This window comes from Notamacropus eugenii, chromosome 3 (assembly GCF_028372415.1).
Source record: "Notamacropus eugenii isolate mMacEug1 chromosome 3, mMacEug1.pri_v2, whole genome shotgun sequence".
Classification (NCBI taxonomy): domain Eukaryota; kingdom Metazoa; phylum Chordata; class Mammalia; order Diprotodontia; family Macropodidae; genus Notamacropus; species Notamacropus eugenii.
In genome coordinates this window covers 195,365,602-195,377,796 of record NC_092874.1, presented here as the reverse complement: position 1 = coordinate 195,377,796, position 12,195 = coordinate 195,365,602, and positions in this window count along the sequence as shown.

The window sequence follows — 12,195 nt, the reverse complement described above, 5'->3', positions numbered from 1 at the left end:
AGGTTCTAAATGCAATAAGATAAGAGAGTTGACAAAGTGTTGATTGAAATTACAACTCAGAACATCTGTGTTTTCTCTATGATTAACATGTCATAACATAGTACATGTCCACAAGATAATAAAAAAAAAAAGACCCATTATTCAAATAGTGTCTCAGGTTCAGAGTCTCATAAGGAATGCTAAGTCAGTCCCATCTGGCCTTGTTGACATAAAAAGAGGTATTCTCTCAGTTTACTTCCGAGAACAAAGAGACCGTTAGGTCCAGGCTCTTCTGATTGATTAATTCAGGCTCTGGCCCTTATCAAAGTCCAAAAATGATATTAAACATTATCAATGTGTGTATGTATATATATATATATATATATATATATATATATATATATATATATATATATACATATATATATATACATAAAATCAAATATAAAATTTTAAAGTCCTTCACAATCTGTCTCCTTCCTACTTTTAAGTCTTCTTAGACTTTGTCGCCTTCCATGTTCTAGTGATGATGGACTTACCACTCTTCACACAGGCCACTCTGTCTCCTGATGCCAATATTATCAGGGGCAGTCCCCCTCTCCTGGAATGCTCTCCTTCCTTGTTTCTTCTTTTGGCTTCAACATTCAACTCAAAACCCACCTTCTTCAAGAGGTCTTTCCCAGTCTTCCTCTCTCCCCTCCTCGACACCCATCCTCCCTGCCCCCTTTCACTGCTGCTAGTACCTTCCCTCTGAAATTATATTTCTCCTGTATAGATCTTGTAAGTACCTAATTGTTTATGTGTTGTCTCCTCTATTAGCATACAAGCCCCTTTGTATTTTTGGCACATAATAAGCACCTGACACCTGTTTGTTGACTAGTTTATTCATAGTATTCCTTCAAGTTTATTGAATGAATAAGTGGACTGGATGAGGTCAATGCTGCTGGCCACCATCTGGCCTTGTGCAGATGCTCAGCATTAGGCTAGACGCTTGGGACCCAGATGATAACATTCCCTGCCCTCTATTAGTGATATTCTCGATGAAGTTTGTTGACCTGAAAACTTGGTTAGAGAAAAGGCAACATGGCTAAATGCATACATTTTATGATTTAATTAATTAATTGATCAATTCCCTATAAAGAAAACAGTTACATAGCGCTATGGAGTCAGAGGTGACTCTGACTATCTAGTACAGAAATCATCTGTCTTAAGTACATTTTGCCATGAGAAAGAAACTCTCCTAATTAAGCAGATCATAAATTCAGTAAGACAGGACAATTAACAAAGCAATGTTAGTCAGGCCTTGAGATTCCAAGCTGGGTAAGCATATGTCTCGGTGATAAGGAAAGAAACCCCACCACTAGTAAGTGGCAGGCTTCCTCCCTTAAACAGATAATTGACATAGGAAAGGGTAAACAATGTTCAATAGAAATTATGATCTAAGATGTCTATATTTTCTTTATCATTAATATGCCATAACATAGCATATGTCTATAGATCAAAGGAAAGTCCCATTATTCATAACATAGTATGTGTCTATAGATAATAAGATTCATCAAAGGAAAGTCTCATTATTCATCAAAGGAAAGTCTCATTATTCAAGATATAGTGTCTTAGGTTAAAGGTCTCTTTAAGGAGTGTAGAGTCGGCCTTGGCTGGCTTTTGCTGACATAGGAAGAGGCACTCTCTGAATTTACTTCAGAGAGAACAAAGAGATTATTCCAAAATTTTATATTAAACATTATCAGGTTTCATGGCCTGCCCAGAGGCTCCATGCTCACATGTAGGTAGACAGGTGTGTGTGTTTCCTCCTCAGGCTCTCTGAATGTGTCCACCTCCATGAGTCTTTCTTCCTCACATTCCCCAAATACATTCCCCAAATACATAGGGCAGCTAGGTGGTGCAGTGGATAAAACACTAGTGCAGGAGTCCGGAGGACCTGAGTTCAAATCTTACCTCAGACACTTGACACTCACTAGCTGTGTGACCTTGGGCAAGTCACTTAACCCCAACTGTCTCATCCTGGGTCATCTCCAGCCATCTTGATGAATATCTGGTCACTGGATTCAGATGGCTCTGGAGGAAAAGTGAGGCTGGTGACCTGCACAGCCCTCCCTCCCTCAAAACAAAGTCAAGTGCAAGTCATGTCATCATTTCTTGGCATGGTCTTCTTCAGTAATGAAGGATGAACACAATACATGCACACCTTCAGTCACAGTTCTGAGCTAAAAACAAAAACCAAGCTGGTTCCTTCTTGCATTGGTCACTAGGGGAAGGGGGAGGAAAAGAAGGCAAATGAAGAAGGAAGCTGGAAAGATATCAATCAATCAATTAATAAACATTTTTCAAGTGCCAGACCCTGCTAAAAAGTGGGGATACAAAAAGAGTAAAAGACCACCTTGCCCACAAGGAGTCTGCAATTTAATAGGAGAGATAATGTGTATGTGAATGTATGCAAAGCATAGGATAAATAGGAAGTAATGAATAGGAAGGCACTAGAATTTGGAGGAGTTGGAGGACAGTGAAAATAAGGGATTTTAATTGGGACTTAAAGGAAGACTGGGAGGTTAGTAAATAGTGCACAATTACTCCATCTGATGGGATCCTGACTCTGGGAACCTCCTCTAAGAATCTTCCCACTTAATCTGGCTTTTCATATGCAGATCTGTTACTCTTAACCTAGACTGGCCCTCCTTTGTCTGATATCTTCCAGATTATCTCCAGCTCCTTCCAATCCTTGATCAGTCACCCCAGTCCCATTAAGATCCTCCTTGGACTTCTCTAGACCCTCCCTAAACCTCTCCTTCCATCACCCCAGACTACTAGACCACCCCCAGATCCCTCTCACAGTCTTTTCTATATAAGTTCCATCTCACCTCCATGAAGGTGTTCATTGTAGCTCAGACTCCATCTAACTCAGATTGTATCTGGCCCATGGCACAAACAGCGAAGCTTCTTTTAGAATCAACCCAATATGGTGAATCTTTAATGAACTTTGTTTTTCTTTGATTTAAAGAAGGCTTGGGTCAAATTTATTTGAGCAGGACCCAGCGTGTCAGTATCTAACCTCAACACTTCCATATGGACTTTTCTTCTTTGTGGGGACCCAGAGCCCCAGGAAGTTTCCATAGAGTATGACAGAACAGAATTTATTAAATATCCCACCCAAAGTAAGATTACCCCAATATTGTCTTTCTCCCCCTCCTTTCTCTCTCCCTTCCTGCTCTCTCTCTGTCTCTCTCTCTTCTTTTTCCCCTCCTCTCTCTTCTTCTTCCCCTTTTTACTCCCCTCTACCCCCTCAGAGAAAGGACTGCAGAGAGTGGGACTGCCCACTGGGACAGAAAACAATATAATAAATGGCGGTGAACAAGAACTATACAGTGACATCCAGAGATGTCTTCTTTTCTTTCTTCAGTTGACTTTGGATTTGGACTCCCAAGCTTCCACAAGGAAGAGAGGACATTAGGCATGAATGACTAGTCAGTAAGACCAGCATTATGGATGAGATTTTTTTTTTTTGAGATGAGGTCTCTCACTCATAAACCCAATCTCAGTACAGATCAGCACAGAAGCTTTGATCTGCTCCATTTCTGACCTGGGAAGTTTCGCTTCTCATTAAGTAGCCTGTGTGAATCCCTGTAACCTGGGAACTCACTGTATTTGTGCCAGATTTAGTAACAATGCTCTCTTGGCTTTAGCCCTACTACAACTTGGAATTCCTGAGCCCAAGCAATCCACCAGTCTCAGCTTCTCCAGTAGCAGGGATTATAGATATGGACTACCAAGCCTAGCTGTGGGTGAGAGTCTGATCTCAGAGCAGGGATAAAGGAGCCATCAGGAAATATAATCCTAAATTATTAAAACTGGCAGATATTATGAATCCTGTTGGAATGAAAGAGGGCAAGGGAGACTAATTTCCATTACCATATTCCCTGCTTTCCCTTATTTGTAATTCCAAACCTTGAAGTAAGGAGTATTTATATTCTCAATTCTGTTTTGCTCATAGAGCACAGCGCCTTCTCTGATCTCAGATGATGAGCAAGCAGTCCTGTACCAGTGTCTCCCATGTCACACAATCAGTTCCAAAGCTCTTGAGAGAGACCTTAATAGTGTCCTTTTATTGACTCTTCTGACCACCTTGTGATCGCCCACCCCATGCGAGTGTTCCATAAAATAGACTTTTGGGCAAGCATATGTTTTGTGTTCAAACAACATGGCCAGCCAAACAATGTGGCCAGCTCATAGGAGTTGCGCTCTCTGAAGCATAGTTTGAATATGGGCAAAGCAGAATTGAAACAACTCAAAGGAAACGTAGGATGTGCAAATTTAGAGTATCCATGCCCAGTGTTCACAGGGACGATCTGTGTGCAATCTGTGGTAGGACATTCCAAGCTCGTCTTGGTCTGATCAGCCACAGTTGGACATATTGAAACTTGACTTTATGATAGTGATGTCATTTTGGTCCTCTTCAAGAACAGAGGACAACAACTAAATTGTCCTCTCCTCCCTTCTCTTACTTCTTTCCATAAGCTGTGAGTATATTCATGAATGGCATGTGTTCATCCAGACACACTCAAAGACCTGGGAGGTCATGTGGAAAGAGTTTTAGGAGATGATTGTAGGGAGACATCTCCATACAGAAGTTTTTGGTGGATTTGCTTTCACATTATACTAGTATAACCAAGTGAGACTGGAGAGCAAAGCAGAATGAGTTATTACCCAGAGCTAGGAAAACTATCAGTTGATGTCATTTCCTACTTCCTGGGAATGAGTGGAACTTCCCTAGTACTTTACTCTTCCGGGGTGTGGTTTTCCTTTAAAATTTTGATTGCAAAAAAATAAATAAATAAAATAAAATTTTGATTGCTCTCTTTTCCATCACTGTTGGGATTGGAAGCTCAATTCCGTGTGGACAGTCTCAGGCGGGTAAAGGTGGGAGCTTCTAAATCTTAGAGCTCTCACGAGACGCCCCCAGGAAACGGCAGGGGATCGAGGTGAACCGAGCTATCTCGAGTAATTCCGCCTCTTCCCACGAGAAACGTGATGGGAGAGAGATCTCCCCGCCCTCGAGATTGTCCCAGATCTGGGCACACCTAGTTACCTAACAGCACGGTATTCAGATGCAAACTATGAGGCTGAAGGTTAAGTAGGATTGAGGAAGCCTGAAAGCTCTCTTAGCACGTGAGGAGCCAAGAGGACAGTAGGCTCCGCTTCTCTTCTTTCCTCTCTCCCCTCCCCCTCTCTCCCCGCTTGTACTTCTACTTCCAATCCCTTAAGATCCTAGCCTCCTTAGGAAATCTCCCCCTCTTCCTCCTAAGGAAGACCTCCCTGCACTTGTAACTAGACCCTGAAATAAAGCTCAACCCTTGTTCGACTCTGGAACGTCCTTTCTCTCATATGAGCATCTGGTTTTGGCCAACCGAAGACCTCGGAGGTGAGGTAAGAAGACTCGGGTAGCCCACACAGGCCTCTAGGCCTGGCACATCACAAGGAAACAAAGGTGGTTACCACCTTAACTCACTTGATCCTGAATCTATAAGGCTTACATCTACCAGAAGTATTTTGGTAGGGATGGAAACTGGAGTACCTCTCTTTCATGTCACTCATTAGAACTACCTAATATGCTTGTCTTTGTTGAATATGCTGTTCTAAGCGCCCAAGTTCAGTTTCATTACTCCTGAACCAAAATCTTGTCTCTAAAACAAGTAAGACTATCTTCTTCTTCTGTATGTATGAGTCTTAAATATTGATACAATAGTTTGGGTTGATACTGATCAGCAGTTTTGTCACATTTAAAGGCTCAGAAATGCATGCGCACGTTTAGATCAAAGGGACGTAAGAAGTCTAAAGTGAATGGATAACCCATAACACATTCAACTCTCAACCCAGGGAAAGGAAGTAGAGGGTGTGAGTAAAGGGAGGGGAGGGAAGGAAGTGTGCCACCATCTCTCTGGACACATTCCATCAACAATTCAGGTTTTGCTTTGGGTGCAGTTCACACTTAGATAGTTCTCTCTGCCCCAGGTAAGGAATGGTGTCCACACCATCTCGATCTGACCCAACCTTTGCTGTTTCTCCATGACTTTCTCTCATATCCACTTGCATGTGGTGGTCCTACTTACCCCATTTGCATTAGCTTCTCTTTCTTATTCTAATCAGCCTTCCTGATCTCAAGGTTAGGGTCAGGGGCTGACCACAGAACTTAGGACACTGGATAAGACCATCCTATCTAGAATATCAAGTCTCTATCTCCCCACTACTCTATGGTTAAACTTCTGTGGGCAGAACCCAGAACTGGGTTACACTATGTATAATAAACCAGTTACTGGCTATTAATATCTTTGATCACAGTATGTTGTCTTTTAATGTATGGATATGGGTAGTGGTCATGAATTAAGATAGTGGATCCCAAATGGGTGGGAGTTCATTAGCTCACTATAGACTATATATATTTTAGCATTTTGAATAAATTCTATTTTATTCCTTAAATATGTTCCAAGCTCGGTCAGATAATGCTGAACCAAACAACTACACGGGTGGCAATGGAAGTAGAAGTCTAGGCGTCTGAAGACTGAGTGACTTCAGTTGGACAATAAGGATTCTATAGTCTTTTAGAAAGGATACCACCACAAGCCCAAGAGAAACTGAGGAAGGCACTGGGCAGAAGTAGACTGCCCCTTGATGAACAACTTAGTTATTCTAATTCCTTGTTGGATAACTCATATAGTGACATGCTATTTATCTACAGACGAGAGTTACTTAGGGAAAGAGGAGAAAAGCTCTAAAGCGAGGGGTGAACAATGTAACCAGTGGGAGGGAATTGAGGTTGTAGTTAAAGTCTATCTTAATGTCAAGGAACATGAGGGGAAAGGTGGACAAGAGAACTTATGAGTTGAAGACAGGATAGAGAAGAATTCCTTGCAACCACAACCATCAAGGAAAGATTCCAAGGAAGAAGACTATAAGGTCTTCAGGGCCTTCCCACCAACTTAGCAGTGCTAATTTTATGGTTTCCCCATTCTGAAAACTGCCTGGGTCTATGACCACTCCTTACACCACCCCTGTCAGAAAAACTAATTCATCAACAAATTCCTTAACACTAATGTATTAATGATTGAAAATGGCAAAATTTTCCACCCTTCATGAGGTAATTGAATTTTTACTGAGATTATTACCTTAACCCAAAGGAAGAATTGTAATGTTGGTGGAATAGCATGTATCTGGGATGGGCAAGTATGGGAATTTTTAAAAAGAGAAAACATGGTATAGTGGATAATGCTGAACTTGTAGTCTAGAAGACCTGAGTTTGAATTCCACCTCAGATACTTACTGTGTGACCCTAGGCAAATCACTTAACCTCTCTGAGGTTTAGTTACTTCATTTATAAAATAGATACAATAATACTTACCTCATAGAGTTGTTGTGAAAACCAAATTAAATCAAATATGAAAACTATTTTCAGCTTGAGTGGTATATCAGTGTCAGATGTTACCATCACTGATCCGTTACTATACTAGCCTGCTATGCACAGGCCCACTCTTGTTTAAGGGAAGCTAGGGGGCACAGTGGATAGAGCACTAGGTTTGGAGTCAGGAAGACTCATCTTCCTGAATTCAAATCTGGCCTCAGACACTTCCTAGCTGTGTGACCCTGGGCAAGTCACTTCTTTCTGTTTGTCTCAGTTTCCTCTTCTGTAAAATGAGCTGAAGAAGTAACTGGCAAACCACTCCAGTATCTCTGCCAAGAAAATTTCAAATTGGGTCATAAAGAGTCGAATTCAACCGAACAACAACACTCTTGTTTAGCAAATAAATGAAGACTCAGTTATAAACTAGGACTAGGTACTGTGGTTGGGTACATGACAGAAATATCCCATTTATATTTCCATTTATATTCATTTTAAATTTTTATTTATTTATTTTGTTAATGAATTTTTGCTTATTATTTTATTTATTATTCATTTATATTTCAAAGTCAACACAAACTCTCATAACCATCATTTTATTTGCTTTGTGAGACATGCAGTCCTAGTATTGTCATCCTCCTGTGACAAATGGGGAAACTGAGGCCCAGGGAGCATTAAAGTGGCTTTTTCAGAGGCAGTTAGATAGTGACCTAAGTTCAGCTCTGACCTCAGACAATTGCTAGCTATGTGGCCTTGGGCAAGTCACTTAACCTCTGTTTGCCTCAGTTTCCTAAACTGTAAAATTTTGATAATAACAGCAACTATTCCCCTGGGATGCTGAAAGAATTAAATGAGCTGATATTTGTTTTTCTGTTAAGTGCTTAACATAGATCCTGGTATATAAGGTAGTTGCTTAATAAATACTTGTTTCCGAATACATGTAGTAAAGACAACAAAGTAAATGGAAAGTATAAGACACCAAAAAAATCAAAAACGAAAATGTCACAAAATTACGAAGATCACACAGAAAAGGAGAAAAAGGGTCACACAAGACTCACATGAAGAGATATGGAAAGACATCCCCAATCTTCCCCTTCAGGGAGGTGGGAGCTTCCCAGGTGTTACATGTTTTTGTACTTTGTCAGTGTATCTATCAGTTGTACTCACTTTTTTTTTCCTTTCTGAAAAAATACTATGAGTCATATGGCATGACTCTCTGGGAGGGATATATGGGATACTATGGTGATATGAGAAGCAGAAATCATCAATAAAAGCTCATTTAAACAAAAAGAAAAGAAATATTTTCAATGCTTTTTTCCTCCCTTCCTTCCTTCTTCCCTTCCAAGGTCACACAAATTATGGAGGAATCAACATGCCTGGTCTCTTCACTACTCCACACTGTCCCTCTCAAGTAAAGATCAAAGCTGAGTGACCTGAGGCTACATTAGCAGAAAGATGTCATGCAGGACAAATGAGTTTAGAGACCCCTGCACTCTACACTGACTGGAACATACCTGGTTATTGTGTTCAGTTCTAGACACCCTAGAAGGACACACAGTCTCCTTATCTCACTCTCATCTCTAGCTTTAATGTCCCAAAAGACCACTTGGGGAGAGTTGGAAGGGATCCCAATGGCCATCTAGTCCAACGCATAACCCGAAAGGAATCCCCTCTATAACATGTGACGAATGATTACATCCAACTACTACTTGAAAGCAAGGAGGAGCTATTCCCTTCCCATCTTGGTCCATTTTACTGCTGGAATGGACCCTAATTATTAGGAGGCTTATCCTGACATCAGTGTCTCTATATTTCTTCTGGTTCTGGCTCTTCCAAGATCAAAAAGAATATATCTATGCAAGTGATTCCCAAGCGGAGTTCTCCAGTACTCATCTCTCTCCTCAGCTTGTTTCATGGGAGCCATCTCTAGTCATCCTGATCTATATCTGGCCACTGAACCCAGATGGCTCTGGAGGAGGAAGTGAGGCTGGTGACCTTGCACAGCCCTACCTCACTTAAATCTAATTCACTTGCAAGGCATGGGCATCATCTTTCTCTTCGAGCATGAAGGATAAACAAGCTTGCTTCATATCTACAACTGGTTGCTTGATATCTATACTTGTACATGCCATAAGCATTTTAAACTCAACATGTCCAAACCAGAACTCATCTTTCCTCCTAATTTCCCTATTTTTGTAGAAGAACTTCTGTTCTTCCAGTCATCCAGGTTCACAACCTAGGAGCCAACCTTGACTATTAACTCTCACTTACCCTCTATATACAGTTTCCAACTACAACCATTCTAGTTCAGACCCTCATCACCTCCCTGCACCCATTCTCTCCCTTTTCAATCCATCCTCCACTTCACTGCCAAACTAATACTGCTAAAGCATAGATCTGACCCATAATGCCCTGATAGGGTCACAATCACCACCCACCTTTGTGTTCTCCACCTGGGGAGAGTGTACCTTCTCCCTCATCCCCTAACTCCCAAACAAATGCCTTTCACCTCACAGCAACTTCCATCTTCCCCTGCTCTCCCCTCAGCTGAAAGAAGCTTCAGTAACTCCCCATGGACCTTAGGAATGCTATGCAACCTCTTCTGTTTGGTCTTTTAAAGCCTTTCACAGTCTAGCTCTAGCTTATCTGTTCAGTTTGATTACATCTTACTGCCCCAATACACTCTATATATTAGACAAACTGACCTGTTTGCTATTCCCTGGACAACTCCCATCTCCCACCTCCATACCTTTGCATAGGTTGTCCTCCATGCCTGGAATTCTCACTCTCCTTACCCTAGATCCCTTCAAAGTTTAGCCCAAGTGTCATTTCCCTTAAGAGGACTCTCCTGATTCCCTGGTTATTAGTACCCCATCCCAATCATATCTGTATTTGCTTACATATATGCATATATACATATATTGTGTGTATTATATATATATGTCTATATACATATATACACATTTTATATTTACTTATCTGTGGACATAGTGTATCCCCCTAGAAGACTGAAAGCTCTTTGAGATCAGGTACTGTCTCACTTTTGTATTTGTATCTCCAGTGCCTAATTCAATGCCTGGTATACAGTAGGAACTTCATAAATGCTTGTTGATTGATTTGACTACTTCAGAATTCCTTTTCAAATAACTACGCTTCAAAGACTGGAAGATAGTTCATATGTCACCCCAGGATCTTCTTTTCTCCAAATTACCATCTTTAATTCTTTCAACTAATCTTCACATAACTTGATCTCAAAGTCTTTCACCATTGTGGTTGCCTCCTTCCAGTATCGATGTTCTTAAACTGTAACACCCAGAAGTGAGTACTTCAGATGTGGTCTTACAAAAATAGAGTACAGGAGGACTATTATTTCCTTGCTCCTAGCCTTTTTAAATACAGCCCAAGATTATATTAGTTTTTGACTGCTATATCACACTGCCCATAAGCCAACAAGATGTCAATAAGCATTCGTCAAGCATCTACTATATGTCAGCAAAGTGCTAGGAATACAAAAAAAGGCAAAAACAGCCTCAGTCTTCAAAGAGTACAGTCTAATTAGGGAGACAACATACAAACAATTACGCACATATTAGATATATACAGGGGAGCCTGAAGGGAATTTCAGAGGAAAGGCACTAGGAGTGTGTGTTGGGGGTCAGGGTAGGTGTAAAAGACTTCTCAAGGAAATAGGATCTTAAAGGAAGCCCGGAGGCAGAGACAAAGAAGGAAAGCATTCCAGGCATGGGAGACTGCCACTAAAAAAACAAGAATGAAGTCAGGAGATGGAGTGTAGCATTTGAAGAATAGTAAACAGACCAGTATCACTGGATCTGTGGATATGTTGAGGGGTGTAAAGTATGAAAAGGATAGAAAAGTAGGAAGGGGAGAGTTTTTGAGGGGCTTTGAAAACCAAAGAGAGGATTTTGTATTTGAGCCTGGAGTTTTTAGGAAATCACTGACTCATATTTGAGTTTTTCATCCTACTAAAAACTCCAGCTATTTTCTTTTTCAGAGTTATCTCTTTCTCATCTTGTATTGAAAAGCTGACTTTTGGAACACAAATATCTTAATTCCTAACTTTAGAGCTTTTGTCTCAATCCTAACCCTTCTTGATCTCTGTGTTATATTTTGACCACTTTTTCCTCCTGGATTCTCTTTTCTCTCTAGTGACTCCTCTCTTCTGAATCTCTTCCAGCTTGTCTGTCTGTTCCTTCTCAGTCTCCTTTGCTGGATCATCACTCCATTCTGTGGTTGTTTCCTCAAATTCTGTCCTAGCTCCCTCATATTATCATTTCTCTCTACATACTTGCTGCATTGGCTTCTAAAATTATAATCTCTAAGCAAGTAATTCCCAGATCTATCTATCGGGTCCCAGCCTCTTTCCTGTGCTCCAGTCCATATCCCTAACTGCCCCTTAAGCATTTCAAACTCAAGGTCCCATAGGCATCTCAAACTCAGAGCAGATAAAAGAGACCTCATTATCTTTCCCACGAAACCTATTCCTCTTCCAAATTCCCCTATTTCTCCTGAGGACACTGAAATCCTCCTAGTCACCCAGGATTCCATCCTGAGTGCTGACTTCAACCCCTCTGTCTCCCTCATTCCACCTATCAAATCAATTGCCACATCTTGTTGCCACTACCTGCACAACTTTTCTTAAATCTAACACCTCTTCACTCATACAGCTATGACTCTAATTACTTCATACCTGGATTATGGCAGTAGCCCTCTGCTAGTTCTCTCTGTGTCAAGTCTGTTCCCCATGATAATCTATCACTTAGCTACCAAAGTGGTTTGCCTAAAGTGCAGAT